At 36.5% G+C, this 16,908-nt stretch overlaps 1 protein-coding gene and 1 pseudogene across 16 annotated transcripts in view; one reads left to right on the forward strand and one right to left on the reverse strand.

Moving 5' to 3' along the window:
- The window catches only part of LOC105476707 (zinc finger CCCH-type containing 12B), a 433,900-nt gene that overhangs the window by 97,222 nt on the left and 319,770 nt on the right, over window positions 1–16,908 (reverse strand). The gene's annotated exons all lie outside the window — the stretch shown is intronic.
- LOC105476704 (mortality factor 4-like protein 1 pseudogene) lies at window positions 7,570–8,500 on the forward strand (annotated as a pseudogene).

A 16,908-nucleotide genomic window follows, 5' to 3' on the forward strand; every position in this document is an offset into this window, starting at 1 on the left:
CACAGAAGGCTCTTATTATTTTGAGATATTTTCCTTCAACGCCAAGTTTGTTGAGGATTGTTATCATAAAGAGATGTTGGATTTTATTGAAAGATTTTTCCTGCATATATTGAGATGATTTTATGGTTTTTGTTATTAGTTCTGTTTATGTGTTGAATCTCATTTATTGGTTTGCATGTGTGGAACCCACCTTGTATCCCAGGAATAAAGCCTACTTGATCATGGAAAATTAACTTTTTGATGTGCTGCCAGATTCAGATTGCTAGTATTTTCTTGAGCACTTTTGCCTTATGTTCTTCAGAGATATTGGCATAGAGTTTTATTTTCTCCTTGTGCCTTTGCCTGATTTTAGCATCAGTGTAATTCTGGTTTTGTAGAGTGAGTTAAAAGGGAGTTCCCTCCTTCTCAATTTATTGGAATAGTTTCAGTAGAATTGGTACCAACTCTTCTTTGTATGTCTAATGGAATTCAACTGTGAATCTATCTGTTCCAGGACTTCGTTTGGTTGGTGGGTTTTTAAATTACTGATTCAGTTGTCCAATCTAATATTGGTCTCTTCAGGGTTTCCATTTCTTCCTGATTCAATATTGGAAGGTTGTGAGTTTCCAGAAATTTATTCATTTCCTGTAGATTTTGTACACAGTTTGTGTACATAGTTACTACTAGACTACCCTTATGAGAGATCCTTATGGGAGTTCTAAACATGAAAATGAAAGAATAATATCTGCTACAAGAAAAAATCACTTAACTACAGAGTCTAAAGACTCTACTACAGCAACCATATAACAGAAACTATAAAGCAATCAGCTAACACCTTCAGGATAGGATCAAAACCTCACATATCAATATTAACCTTGAATGTGTAAATGGTGTAAATATCCCACGTAAAAGGTACAAAGTGGTAAGTCAGATAAAAAATAAGACTGATTCATCTGCTGTCTTTAAAAGATCTATTTCACATGTAATGACACCCAAAACATTTTTGAATGCCAAATATCCCCTTGTGAGTACTAAGGATTGTTCTGAAGACAGAGAATGTGAACTGGTGGCAGAATGCTAGAACATTACTATGTATCCACAAGGAATTTAATAGATATTTTCAAATTATGTAAGAAATGCTTTCTCATTAATTTTCAAAAAGATCTTTTATCTGTTTCTCCAACTTTAGAATCACTTTTGTGCTAGAGAATCATGCATGTTATCAATACCCTTCTAGTTAATTTTAAATTATATATTGAAAAACTATAATTGTATCTATTTATGGAATAGAAAGTGATGTTGTGATTTTTAAATATAAGGTGGAATAATTAAGTCAAGTGAAGAAACATGCCCATCACCTCAAATTGCTAACGGTTTTAGTAATGAAAACATTTGAAATTACTTTAAGTGATTTTGAAATGTGTAGTACTTGATTATTAGCTACATCTACCACATTGTACAATAGCTCTTTAAAAAGTCAGGCTATTCTGTCTATGGAGTAGCCATTCTTTTATTCCTTTACTTTCTTAATAAATTTGCTTTCACTTTACTGTATGGATTCACCTCAAATTCTTTCTTGCGCAAGATCCAAGAACCCTTTCTTGGGGTCTAGATTGGGACTCCATTCTGGTAACATCTTTCTGATGGGCCCCAAATGGATGATACTGAGGACACCTTTGGCCAAAAGGAAATAGACTGCAGCACCAATTGGCTGACTTTGAGTAAGTTGTGGGGTACCTGGGTAAAGAATGGGATTGGGTTAGAGGTTCAACTTAGAGGAGTAGGAGTCTCTTCTAAGACAGAGAGGGTTAAAGACTCCTGTTAATAAAAAGCAAAAATGCTTGACCGAACTTGGGTTCAGGGACCAACTTAGGAACGTTAGAGCCCTCCCAAATACTTAGGGAGGTGGAGGTCCCCCTTCTCAGTAAAGTCCCTATTGACTAAGAATGGGTTTGGCAGTAAGAGATGTTAACTCCTATTCTCTTTGGATTAATCTACCTTTCACTCTTTGCTGATGTCTGTGGATGACGGGATTTGGCATGTACAGGGTCATGGGACATGGGAGCTTTGCTTCTTCCCAAAGCGGGAAACTTGAGAGCTAATGGAACTGGTGAAAGAGGTCTCTTTGCTACCGACAAACCTGGACTTTTGATTCACAGTCGCTGCAATAGGTTGTTCTTTCTCTGGCCTCCCTGAGCTCCTTGCCTTTCCCACTCTGCCACAGGCAATGCTTCTCTCCCTTCCTCTCCTTTCTCTTTTCTATATTTTCTGTTACTCAGGGTGACCGTCTTGCCCAGAGACCGCATGTTGAAACTCTTTCAATACACTCTGAATAAATTAAAGATGACAGGACACAACCTGGAGCAAATTTAAGTCTTGCCAGTTTGATATTGGGTGCTAAGCAGAGTGGGTAACATCTGTTTTGCCATATGTATTTTGCTCTGGCTGGAATGGAAAATGTTAATGTAGCTTCCCCAGGCAGTCCGTTGGGGGAAAACTTGCAAAATTGAGAGGATTTTGCTTTTCATTCCGTGATTTTCCTTTGTGTTGTGGCTTGGCTCCCAGGGCAATGGTGTAGCGGGCTGGGTCGCTAGCGCTGCTCAGGGAAAGAAAACCCAGAAGCATGGCAAGCCAGCAAAAGGGTATGAATTTCTTACCAGTCAGGTTTCCAGCTTCTCTGTGCAAACTGGTTGAAGGAATGATAAAAATCACTCTTTATCTCCTCTGTAAAGTCTTAATTAATGAGCAAAAGGATTCAAGAGGCTAGTCTTAAGCTGTAGTGAATTTGTTATACTTTGTGCTATGAATTTGTCTTTCTGTATCTTTCTGTCAGAAAGAGGGGTCCCTTAGGATAGAACATGGGCCTAGGATTCCTGTAAGCCTGCTGTTCAAGATGACGTACCAAACTGGTCAGTTACAAACTATGCTACACTTCCCTGAAAAAACAAAAACAAAACAAAACAAAACAAAAACCTAGATGAAGTTTCCTTCTCATCTTTTTTTCATGTTCTTGGGAGCTTGACCTTGAAACCATTTGGTGGTACTTTCTCTTGGTCTCTGCCATCCAGGGAACAGGAATTTTGGGGTTCATGTCATAATTAGCCCTAAAAATTATCTCGAGCAGTTAAAAGGCTTTGCAAGCTCAAAATTGGCCTGCTCTAGGCTCCCTCTGGGAAGAGTAATGAAAGCTGCCCAATGCTGTAGTCTGGCAGTTAAGGCTTTGCCATTTTACAATGGTACCCGGGTTCTTTTCTCAGCTTAGGGAACGAGTCCTTTCTCATTTGATATCGGTGTGACCTTTAGAATTTGTTGATCTATTCCCCTCCAAGAACCGTCTTGAATTTTCCTTTCTCTGAGCTACCTTTGAGGAGTCTAGATTTTGTAAAAACTCTTACCACCTCTTTGAAAATACCTTGCATACTCGTTGTTAAGTTATAACCTTAGTAAAGGCTTATTGGTTTCACTTGAGAGGTTAACTTTGGTAAAGCTAAAAAGCCAGAAATATTGGCTGTTTGGCTGTTGGGTAATAGATTTAAAAGAACTTTCTTTTTTAAGCACTATGGTTAAAATGTCAGCTTAATTAAAAGTGGATATACAAGCTCCAACAGCCTGGGACTCCTTCAGAAAAAAAGAGGAGGCGCCACAGACCCCATTTTGAAAAAATCCTCTGTCCCTCTGACTTCCTTATGAAACCCTAGGAATTCGAAGTGGATAGATCCTTCTCAAAATCTAAGGCTTTGTTCCATTTTGCATTGCATTATCTGATGTATTATACTTTGGGGGTATCAGAAATTACTTCATATTATGAGAGAGCTTTGATGTATAATAACTAGGTAGGAAATATACTTTTGGGGATAGCTCATGGAAGTTATGAGGAAATACTCCACTCTCTGCACATTTGGATCAGAGAAGCATGCTCTTAGCCACCTGGAAGGTATGGAAGTGTCCCCACACTGCCACTGAGAGATAAGACTCCCGTGGGGGATGGGGCAATCACAGACTGGACTGATTGGGTTGCTTTGTAATGAAATGCATGGTAAGATCATTGCACTGTGTTGTTTCATAGCATTTCCCTTTTTGGAGATCTAAGATTTGATATAAAAATGGGACCCTTAATTTTGGGGGATCTGTTTTTGCCTTCCAGTTGTGCCAGCTCATTAAGTCAGAGAAACTGGCACTGTTCCTCCAAGAGCTCCACTCTGAAGCCAGTAATCCAACTAAAAATTCGGCAAATGAAAAATCTTATAACTACTGGATCTTCTTCTGTCTCTCTGTGCATTTATATGTGTTGTGTGTGTGATGTTTATACATAAAGGTGCTCAAATTAAAGGGCTTAAAAATATTTTTTCAGAAAAGCAAAAAGCGTAATGCTCTTTAGTTTACGTGACTTAAATAATTTTGAAAAATAAAAACAATTTTACATGCAAGATATGTAAGGAAAGTGAAATGTGTTTTTGGTGAAAGATTATAAGAAGGTATAGGAATGTAGATTTTTCTGCCTAGATTAAAGGGTTAAAGGATTGTTTTAAGTTAGAGAGGAAAAAGCTGAAGGTTTTGGCAAGTTGTGAAAGGTTTGTGAAAAATTAATCTTGTAAAAGAAATTCTGCGTGTGAACATATTGGCTAAAGTTAAAGGAGTATTATTCAGTTTTTTCATAAATTGAACATTGGAATAAACGCACAACAGGGTTTTCTGAGAGCAGTGACCTGATCTTTAATAAAAAAATTGTAAAGGGTTATAAAAGTTTATAAGACTCTTACTTATAGTCATATTGATTAAGATTGGATACATTTGTTTATAAGGTTTTATTAAGAATTAGGTTTGACATCAATAGTACACTAATGTAATGGTGAAATATGGTTTATTTGGTATAAAAATCATACATGAAACATTGTCAAAAATGAAATGGTGTTTGGCTTTCTTTGGACTGTATTTGTATAAATATGTTTTTGGTATGTGTTCCTAATTTGTGAGAAACTCCTATAATTCTGATGTGACTTAGTGTATGTTATTAATAGTTATAATCGTTGTGTAAAATTGTTGTATGCTACAGAAGGAACAAAAGTTTCCTTATCAATTGTGGCTTTAATAGTGGCTGTCCTAAGACTTTTTGTCATACACAGAAATTTGTCTTGTTTTGGTCCTCTTTAGAAGGTTGTTTCATAGTCAACTATAGAACTCTAACAGGTGTTTTTAAATGCAGGTTTCTGATAACTTTGGAGATTGTGACATTAGAATAGAAGAAAAAAACTTTCAGGACTCTGATGGAGAGCTGAAATATTCATGATTATCAAGCAGGATAGGTGATAACTGCATGGACTGAACTAATAGAAGACTGAATTAATCTTTTTGACTTTTTGCTTAAAACATTGCTAATCCTTTGTTTTATTTTTCAGAGTCAAGAAAACTTTTTTTGGGGAGCTATATACAGCTTTTAACAATTGAGTAAACTATACTCCTGTGAACAAAATTTGGAGGATTTTTTTTTCTCTCTACCTGATTTCTCCAGTATTTGGAAACTAGTTGTGATTACACTTAACTTATGGCAACATAGCTATTTGCATAAGTACAATAAGAATCTATTTTCCTTTGCAGCAGGACACAACTGGAGAAACTGGTTATTTTACCAATGCTTTGACTGGAATGTTGTGCTTTTCTTTAAGAAATTCGACTTGACTTATAGAGCCAATAAAAGCCCCTTGCTAAAACTGGCCTCCTACCTTGTCTACACAGTACCTGTGCAGAGTTCCTTACCTGTGGTAAGTAAAGATTGTCACTTTCTGACAGGCCCAGGAGCCCCAAGTTTATATTAGATCCTCAGGAGGAGAAGAATTTACCCAACTCACAGGCATTTGATGCCACAAACCCATGGCTGTGTTCAGCTTTAAAAAATGTCATATCTGAGATTCCTTATGGAACAGAGTTCCATCAAAGCCAATTTAAAAAGAGCTTATGTGACAAATAATTATTCTTGCTGCACTTTATACAAATAATCAGGCCAAGTATAATAATCCAAATTGGTCTTACCATGATTTGTCTTTAGTACAAATGGGAGACTGAAGAGAGAAAAATTATGTTTCAAAAACTATGTTATCTAATAGTTATTAGACAACATAGTTATCTGCAATTTAGACTGATTGCTTATTTCTGTGAATCAACCAGTGATCTCTGGCTGCATCCCAGAAGAAACAAGAGGGATAGGTAATATAAAAATCTGGATCAGTATCAATATTCTAATTCTAAACACATATTGGAATCATCTAGCAACCCCATATCAGCTTGGTTCCAACGGTTGCACAGTTCATGGACTGCCTTCTTATTTAGTTTACTTTGGATAATTTTGCTTATTTTGCTTTATTGTTGTAGAATATAGTGCTGTTGTACTCTTTGTATAGGAACACAAGATAAGTTTACTGAATGTCTTCTTAAATTGAACATTTATTAATCTTCCAGATATCACCTTTTGTTGGAACTCAGAGTTACGAATGCCCCTTGACATACTGAAGCTTTCTGACTGAGCTCCTCTCTATCCCAAATACGAGAGACCTTAATAGTTAGGGAGGAATATTATTGCCCCTGTTCAGCCTGAAGAAGTTACAGAAGACAAATTTTCATCCCTCTACAATGCTTAGGATTAATTGTTCTCTTACAAAAGGGAGGGGCAGAAATATGCAAGAGGTGTTTGAACCAGAGCAACTCTATCTTGAATACGGGCTGGGTAAAATAAGGCTGAGACCTACTGGGCTGCATTCCCAGGATGTTAAGACGTTTTTAGTCACAGGATGAGATAGAACGTTGGCACAAGATACAGGTCATAAAGACTTTGCTGATGAAACAGGCTACAGCAAAGAAGCCAGCCAAAACCCACCAAAGTTAAGATGGCAACAAGAGTGACCTCTGGTCATCCTCACTGCTTGTTATACACTAATGATAATGCATTAGCATGCAAAGAGACACTCCCACCAATGCCATAATAGTTTACAAATGCCGTGGCAACGTCAGGAAGTTACCCTATATGTTCTAAAAAGGGAAGAAACACTCAGTTTTGGGGATTGCTCACTCCTTTCCCAGAAAACTCATGAATAATACACCCTTGCTTAGCATATAATCAAGAAGTAATAATAAATATCTTCAGTTGAACAGCTCAAGCCACTGATCTGCTTACAGAGTAGCCATTCTTTTATTCCTTTACTTTCCTAATAAACTTGCTTTCACTTTACTGTAAATGTAAATAAATAAATATTAAACTTATTTTTCCTATCTCACAGGCTTTGTACCCTTAGACTAGTATCTTTCCATTCTGTCTACCCCTAGCTTATGGTAACCAGCATTCTACTCTCTGCTTCTATAAGCTAAATCATTTTAGATTCCATGTATAAATGAGAATATACAGCATTTGTCTTTCTGTGTTTGGCTTATTTCACTTATCTCAATGTTCTCCAATTTCATCCTTGTTGAAAATTAAAAAAAAAAATCTTCGTTTTAAAGAGCTAAATAGGAGCGAGTAGGGTGTGGTAGTTGGGGGTGCTGGAAGAATGAGGAGGCAGTGAATCACTTATAAATGATGGCAAAGGAGGAGCCAAAGCCGAAACTCCAGGAGGGTGAGTGAGTGCTGCACTCTCTTCGGCCTCTTTTTTATGAAGCAAAGTGTGTAGAGGTTGCCATAAAGGACAAACAAGTGAAATACTTTGTACATTACAATTGTTGGAATAAAAATAGGGTTGAATCATTCCAGAGAACAGAGTAGTCAAATACGTGGACACCAATGTGCAGAAACAGCACTTTAAAAAGTCAGTCAGGAACAACATGCAGAGGGAAAGATGAGAGGGGCTGCCCCAGGAAATAAGACATCTTGTGTGCAACAGAAAAATATTGACGTGAAAACAAAAAAGAAGAAACAGAAAAAACCTGGAAATGGAGATTGTGACAGAAGCAGTGAGATTCTGCAGCCTTTTTGGAAGAAAAGGGCCTGGGTAGATCCTACTCTTGAAAATGAGGAAACATTTATGAACAGAGTTGAAGATAAAATAAAGTTCCTGAAGAGCTAAAACTATTGCTTGTTGATGACTGCGACTTAATTACCAGGCAAAAACAGCTGTTTTATCTTTCTGCAAAGAAGAATGTGGGTTTCACTATAAAGGATTATGCAAATTACAAGAAATCTCATGGAAACACAGATGATGACTATGCTGTTAATGAAGTTATGCCAGGTATAAAAGAATACTTCAACGTAATGTTGGGCACCCACCTACCCTACAAATCTGAGACAACTGTATGCTGAAATTCTTGCAGATCACCCTGATGCAGCCATTTTCCCAGTGTATAAAGTGCCATATTTACTGAGATTATTTGTATAAATTGGAGCAATGTTGGCCTATACACTACTGGATGAGAAGAGCCTTGCTTTATTACTGAATTATCTTCATGATTTCCTAAAGTACCTGCAAAGAATTCTGCAACTTTGTGTAGGGCCAGTGATTATCAAGTGGCTCCTCTTGAGTACCATTGTAAAGCTGTGTGAGAGGCACTATCACTCAGTTATGTTTGGATCTCTGTAAACATATTTTTTGTTCTTAGACTTTCTCTTGTACAAATGACGTATTTTGAAGATGTTAGTGTATAACGGAATTGATGCTTGTTTTCTGTTTGATTTTAAACAGAGAAAATAAAAGGGGTTATAGTTCGTTTTTTCTTTTCTTACTTTTTAAAAATTTCAAAGTTGCTAGTGGTGTATTCAGTGATGGATGACAGAGAAACATTCTATAGAGTGTTTTATTACCTAGTTTATGAAGCTGCATTTGAATGCTGCTGTTTCTATTCCTTTGACACTATGCCCTTTTATGATACATGGTAATCCTATATGACAAAATGCTCTGATTCCTAATACCAAAGGTTCAATTCATTGTAACAAGTGAACACATTCATTCATTTGTGCTTCTTTTTTTACGGTGCGTAAAGAGCTCATCCTTTGCAAGCCATCCATGTTGTTCTTCAGAGTTTTATCTTTGCTCAAATTGTTGGAGAATGGTGGCTTGTTTCATGGTTTTTATGTTTGTGTCTAATGCAAATTTTAACAAAACAGACACAATGTATGTATACCTAGTTTTCTGGAAGGGTCAGTCTTTTAGGAATTGTTTTTAAAATCTTTAATAAAAATTTTTAAAAATTCCAAAAAAGCTAAGTAGTATTACACTGTATGTATATCTATATGTAGATATGTAGATATAGATATAGATCTATGTATATTCGTATCTATCTATCTATCTATCTATCTATCTATCTATCACATTTTCTTTATCCATTTATGTGTCGATGGACACAGGTTGATTCTTTAACTTGGCTATTGTGAACAGTGCTGCAATGACATCTCTGAAATACTGATTCTAAATGTTTTGGGTAAATTCCTAGAAGTGGGATTGCTGGATCATATGGTAATTTTATTTTTAGTTTCTTGAGGAGTCTCCACACTGTTTTTCATAATGACTGTACTAATTTTTATTTCCCCCAATAATGTACAAGTGTTCCCTTTTCTCTCCATCCCTGCCAAAACTTAATCTTTGTCTTTTTGATAATAGCCATTCTAACAGAAGTGAGGTGATATATCAATGTTGTTTTAATTTGCATGTCCTTAATGATTAGTGATGTTGAGGGCTTTTTCACATCTGTGGGCCATCTGTATGTCTTCTTTTAAAAGTGTCTATTCAGGTTTCTATCCCATTTCTTTTTAAAAAGTGAGTTAAATTTTATTTTATTATTTGAAGTTAATGTGATTATTTAATACATGCATATAATTTGTAAAGTTGAAATCAGTGTGCTTGGCATATCTATCACTCTAAAAAAGTTGTGTTTTCTTTATGTTAGAACTATTCAAATTCTTTCTTCTAGCTATTTTTTAGTAATACACTAGATTATTGTAAACTATGGTCATACTGACAATCTATCTAACACTAGGTCTTATTTTTTTTCTATCCAAGCATATATTTGTACCTATTAATCAACTTCTCTTTATCCTCCCTACCCTGTACTATTCCTGGCCCGTGGTAATCCCTTATCTGCTCTCTATCTTCATAAGATCCACCTTTTTACCTTCCATGTATAAGTGAGAACATGCAGGATTTGTCTTTCTGTGCTTGGCTTATTAAACTCAACAATAATGACCTCCAGTCTCATCCATGTTTTTTGCCTATTTCTTTTTTTTTTTTTTTTTTTTTTTTGAGACGGAGTCTTGCTCTGTCGCCCAGGCTGGAGTGCAGTGGCCGGATCTCAGCTCACTGCAAGCTCCGCCTCCCGGGTTCGGGCCATTCTCCTGTCTCAGCCTCCTGAGTAGCTGGGACTACAGGCGCCCGCCACCTCGCCCAGCTAGTTTTTTGTATTTTTTAGTAGAGACGGGGTTTCACCGTGTTAGCCAGGATGGTCTCGATCTCCTGACCTAGTGATCCGCCCGTCTCGGCCTCCCAAAGTGCTGGGATTACAGGCTTGAGCCACCGCGCCCGGCCTTTTGCCTATTTCTTAATGGAATTGTTTGTTTTCTTTCTATGGAGTTCGTTGAGTTCTTTATAGACTGTGGTCATTAACTGCTTATCAAATATATGGCTTTCAAATATTTTATCCATATGAGTAGGTTGTCTCTTCACTGTATTAATTGTTTCCTCTGTTGCACAGAAATGTTTTATTTCAATGTAATCCCATTTGTCTATTTTTGCTTTTGGAGTCAAGTATTAAATAACATTGCCCAGGCCCCTATGCTTTCTTCTAATGGGGTTTGTAGTTTTAGGTCTCATGTTTAAGTCTTTAATTTATTTTGAGTTAATTTTTTATAATGTGTGAGACAAGGGTCAAATTTTATTGTTTTGTATATGGATATTTGGTTTCCCCAACACCATTTATCGAAGAGATTGTCCTTTTCTCATTGTACATAATTGAAACCTTTGTTGAAAGTAAATAGACCATATATATGTGAGTTTATTCATTTATTTCTGGGCTCTATATTCTGATCCATTTTTTGATGCGTCTACTTTTATTTCAGATCCATGCTGTTTGAATTACTACCATGTTGTAGGACAGTTTAAAATCAGGTAGCATGATATCTCCAGCTCTGTTCTTTTTGTTCATAATTGTCTTAACAATTGGAGATTTTAGGATTTTTTTCTATTTTTAAGAAAAATGACATTGGAATTGTGCTGAATTTTTAGATCACTCTGAGTGGTATAAACATTAAAAAAATAATTCTTTAAATCCATAAACATGGGCTAACTTTTTATTTACTTATGTTTTTCAATTTCTTTCATAAATGTTTTTATAGTTTTCATTATATATATATCATTTGCTTTGGTTAAATTTGTTCCTAAGTAATTCATTTATTTATTTTTTGGAATAGTTATTGTAAATGGAATATCTCTCTTGATTTATTTTTCAGATGGTTCATTGTTAATGTAAAGAAAATCTATTGATTTTTGTTTCTTGATTCTGTATTCTGAAACTTTACTAAATTTGTTTACCTGTTCTAGTTTTTTAGTGACATATTTAGAATTTTTTCCATATAATATCATGACATCTGCAGATAGCAATTTCTTTCTCATTTAGATGACTTTTATTTCCTCTCTAGCGTTATTTCTCTGACAAGGACTTTCAATACTATGTTGAGTGGAACTGGCAAAAGTGGGCATTTTTCTATTATTCTGGATATTAGGATACATGTAGAATGAAAGTCAAAGAATAGAAAAACGTATTCCATGCAATGAAAACCCAAAGAGATTTGGGGTAGAAATATTTATATAAGGTAAAATAAACTTTATGTAAAAGCAACTGCAAAAAGAGACACAGAAACATTTTATAATACCAAAAAGATCAATTTGTTAAAAGAATATATATATGAAATTGCAAATTTACATGTACCCAATATTGGAGCACCTAAATACTAAAGGCAAATACTAAAGAATCTGAAGAGATAGATTGCAATACAATAAGAGTAGGGTACTTAAATACCCCACTTTCAATAATTATCAGGTATTCAAACAGAAAATTAATAAAAAACAGAAGACTCAAAAAACAGTTTTGATCAAATGGAAACAAAAGACATACAGAGAATATTCCATCAAGCAGGACTATAATACACACTCTTTTCAAGTGCCCATGAAACATTCTCCAGGATAGACCATAGGTTAAGCCACAAGAGGAGTCATAGAAATTTTAAGAAAACTTAAATCATATGAAGTAACTTTTCAGATGACAATGGTATAAAACCAGAAATCAATAACAGAAGAAATTTAAAAAATTCACAAATACATGGATATTAAACGTGTTCATGGACAACCAAGGAGTCAATAAAAATTTTTAAAAGGAAACTGAAAAACATCTTGAGACAAAAATGAAAACATACCAAACTTATGGAATGCAGCAACAATAGTTTTAAGAGAAAAGTATATTATAATAAATGCTCACATGAAAAAAGAAAGGTCTCAAATACATAACTTAACATTATACCTCAGTGGAATAACTCAAGATGGGTTAAAGACTTAAATGCAAAGCCTGAAACCATAAAAACCCTGGAAGAAAACCTAGGCAATACCATTTAGAATGTAGGCATGGACAAAGACTTCATGACTAAAACACCAAAAGCAATTGCAAGCAAAGCCAAAATTGATAAATGAAATCTAATTAAACTAAAGAGCTTCTGCACAGCAAAAGAAACTATCATCAGAGTGAACAGGCAACCTACAGAATGGGAGAATATTTTTGCAATCTACCCATCTGACAAAGGTCTAATATCCAGAATCTACAAGGAACTTAAACAAATTTACAAGAAAAAAACCCCAAAACAACCTTATTAAAAAGTGGGCGAAGGATATGAACAGACCCTTCTCAAAAGACAAAATCTATGCGATCAAGAAACATATGAAGAAAAGCTCAACATCACTGGTCATTAGAGAAATGCAAATCAAAACCACAATGAGATACCATCTCATGACAGTAAAAAGGGCAATCATTAAAAAGTCAGGAAACAACAGATGCTGGAGATGAATAGAAGAAATGGGAACATTTTTACACTGTTGGTGGGAGTGTAAATTCGTTCAATCATTGTGGAAGACAGTGTGTCAATTGCTCCAGGATCTAGAACTAGAAATACCATTTGACCCAGCAATCCCATTACTGGGTATATACCCAAAGGATAATAAATCATTCTACTATAAAGACACATGCACACGTATGTTTACTGCAGCACTATTTACAATAACAAAGACTTAAAACCAGACCAAATGCACCTCAATGGTAGACCGGATAATGAAAATGTGGCACATATATACTATGGAATACTATGCAGCCATAAAAAAGAATGAGTTCATGTCCTTTGCAGGAACATGGATGAAGCTGGAAACCATCATTCTCAGCAAACTAACACAGGATCAGAAAACCAAACACCACATGTTTTCACTCATAAGTGGCAGTTGAACAATGAGAACACATGGACACAGGGAGAGGAACATCACACACCTGTCGGGGGGTGTGGGGGCCCCCACGACCTGGTGTTGGGTCTGATCACCCCAACACTTAACACAATAATAACTGTATATGATAAGGCAACAACATTGTATTCATTGTTGAAAAATTAAAACCCTTTTATCTAAGATCCAGAACAACACAGGGATGCCAACTCTCACCACTTAAATTCAACATAGTGAAACAAAAAGCAGCAGAAACCTCTGCAGATGTAAAAGTCCCTGTCTGACAGCTTTGAAGAGAGCAGTGGTTCTCCCAGCACGGAAGTTGAGATCTGAGAACGGACAGACTGCCTGCTCAAGTGGGTCCCTGATACCTGAGTAGCCTAACTGGGAGACATCCCCCACTAGGTGCAGACAGACACCTCACACCTCACACAACTGGGTCACCCCTGAGATGAAGCTTCCAGAGCAAGAATCAGACAGCAACACTCGCTGTTCAGCAATATTCTATCTTCTGCAGCCTCCGCTGCTGATACTCAGACAAACAGGGTCTGGAGTGGACCTCAAGCAAACTCCAACAGACCTGCACCTGAGGGTCCTGACTCTGAGAAGGAAAACTAACAAACAGAAAGGGCACCCATAAAAAAACCCCATCAGTACATCACCATCATCAAAGACCAAAGACAGAGAAAATCACAAAGATGGGGAAAAAGCAGTGCAGAAAAGCTGGAAATTCAAAAAATCAGAGTGCATCTCCCCCTCCAAAGGAATGCAGCTCATTGCCAGCAACGGAACAAAGCTGGACAGAGAATGACTTTGATGAGTTGAGAGAAGAAGGCTTCAGTTGATCAAACATCTCAGAGCTAACGGAGGAACTACGTAACCAGTGCAAAGAAACTAAAAACCTTGAAAAAAGAATGGAAGAATGGATAAGTAGAATAATCAATGCAGAGAAGATCATATAAGAACTGATAGAGATGAAAACAATGACACGAGAACTACGTGACAAATGCACGAGCTTCAGTAACCGACTCGATCAACTGGAAGAAAGAGTATCAGTGATTGAAGATCAAATGAATGAAATGAAGTGAGAAGAGAAGTGTAGAGAAGAAAGAGTAAAAAGAAATGTACAAAGCCTCCCAGAAATATGGGATTATGTGAAAAGACCAAATCTACGTCTGATTGGTGTGCCTGAAAGTGACGGGGAAAATGGAACCAAGTTGGAAAACACTCTGTAGTATATCATCCAGGAGAACTTCCCCAACCTAGTTAGGCAGGCCAACATTCAAATTCAGGAAATACAGAGAACGCCACGAAGATAATCCTCGAGAAGAGCAACTCCAAGACACATAATTGTCAGATTCACCAAAGTTGAAATGAAGGAAAAAATCTTAAGGGCATCCAGAGAGAAAGGTCGGGTTACCCACAAAGGGAAGCCCGTCAGACTAACAGCAGATCTCTCAGCAGAAACTCTCCAAGCCAGAAGAGAGTGGGGGCCAATATTCAACATTCTTAAAGAAAAGAATTTTCAACCCAGAATTTCATATACAGCCAAACTAAGATTCATAAGTGAAGGAGAAATAAAATCCTTTACAGACAAGCAAATGCTTAGAGATTTTGTCACCACCAGGCCTGCCCTACAAGAGATGCTGAAGGAAGCACTAAACATGGAAAGGAACAACCGATACCAGCCATTGCAAAAACATGCCAAAATATAAAGTCCATCGATGCTAGGAAGAAACTGCATCAACCAACGAGCAAAATAACCAGCTAATATCATAATGACAGGATGAAGTTCACATATAACAATATTAACCTTAAATGTAAATGGACTAAATGCTCAAATTAAAAGACACAGACTGGCAAATTGGATAAAGAGTCAAGACTCATCAGTTTGCTGTATTCAGGAGACCCATCTCACATGCAGAGACACACATAGGCTCAAAATAAAGGGATGGAGGAAGATCTACCAAGCAAACGGAAAAGAAACAAACAAAAAAAAAGCAGAGGTTGCAATCTTAGTCTCTGATAAAACAGACTTTAAACCATCAAAGATCAAAAGAGACAAAGAAGGCCATTCCAGAATAGTAAAGGGATCAATTCAACAGGAAGAGCTAACTATCCTAAATATATATGCAACCAATACAGGAGCACCCAGATTCATAAAGCAAGTCCTTAGAGACTTACAAAGAGACTTAGACTCCCATACAATAATAATGAGAGACTTTAACACCCCACTGTCAACATTAGACAGATCAATGAGACAGAAAGCTAACAAGGATATCCAGTAATTGAACTCAACTCTGCATCAAGAGGATGTAATAGATATCTACATAACTCTCCACCCCAAATCAACAGAATATACATTGTTCTCAGCACCACATCACACTTATTCCAAAATTGACCACATAGTTGGAAGTAAAGCACTCCTCAGCAAATGTAAAAGAACACAAATTATAACAAACTGCCTCTCAGACCACAGTGCAATCAAACTAGAATTCAGGACTAAGAAACTCAATCAAAACTGCTCAACTACATGGAAATTGAACAACCTGCTCCTGAATGACTACTGGGTAAATAACGAAATGATAGCAGAAAGAAAGATGTTCTTTGAAACCAATGAGAACAAAGATACAACATACCAGAATCTCTGAGACACATTTAAAGCAGTGTGTAGAGGGAAATTTATAGCACTAAATGACCACAAGAGAAAGCAGGAAAGATCTAAAATTGACACTCTAACATCACAATTAAAAGAGCTAGAGAAGCAAGAGCAAACACATTCAAAAGCTAGCAGAAGGCAAGAAATAACTAAGATCAGAGCAGAACTGAAGGAGATAGAGACACAAAATACCCTCCAAAAAATCAATGAATCCAGGAGCTGGTTTTTTGAAAAGATCAACAAAATTGGTAGACCACTAGCAAGACTAATAAATAAGAAAAGAGAGAAGAATCAAATAGATGCAATAAAAAATGATAAAGGGGATATCACCACCGACCCCACAGAAATACAAACTGCCATCAGAGAATACTATAAACACCTCTACACAAATAAACTTGAAAACCTAGAAGAAATGGATAATTTCCTGGAAACTTACACTCTGCCAAGACTGAGCCAAATTTTTCCAGAGGTACAAGGAGGGGCTGTTACCATTCCTTCTGAAACTATTCCAATCAATAGAGAAAGAGGGAATCCTCCCTAACTCATTTTATGAGGCCAACATCATCCTGATACTAAAGCCTGGCAGAGACACAACAAAAAAAGAGAATTTTAGACCAATATCCCTGATGAACATCCATGCAAAAATCCTCAATAAAATACTGGCAAACCGAATCCAGCAGCACATCAAAAAGCTTATCCATCATGATCACGTGGGCTTCATCCCTGGGATGCAAGGCTGGTTCAACATACACAAATCAATAAACATAATCCAGCATATAAACAGAACCAAAGACAAAAACCACATGATTATCTCAATAGATGCAGTAA

The sequence above is a fragment of the Macaca nemestrina genome, chromosome X, assembly GCF_043159975.1.
Source record: "Macaca nemestrina isolate mMacNem1 chromosome X, mMacNem.hap1, whole genome shotgun sequence".
In the NCBI taxonomy this organism is placed as follows: domain Eukaryota; kingdom Metazoa; phylum Chordata; class Mammalia; order Primates; family Cercopithecidae; genus Macaca; species Macaca nemestrina.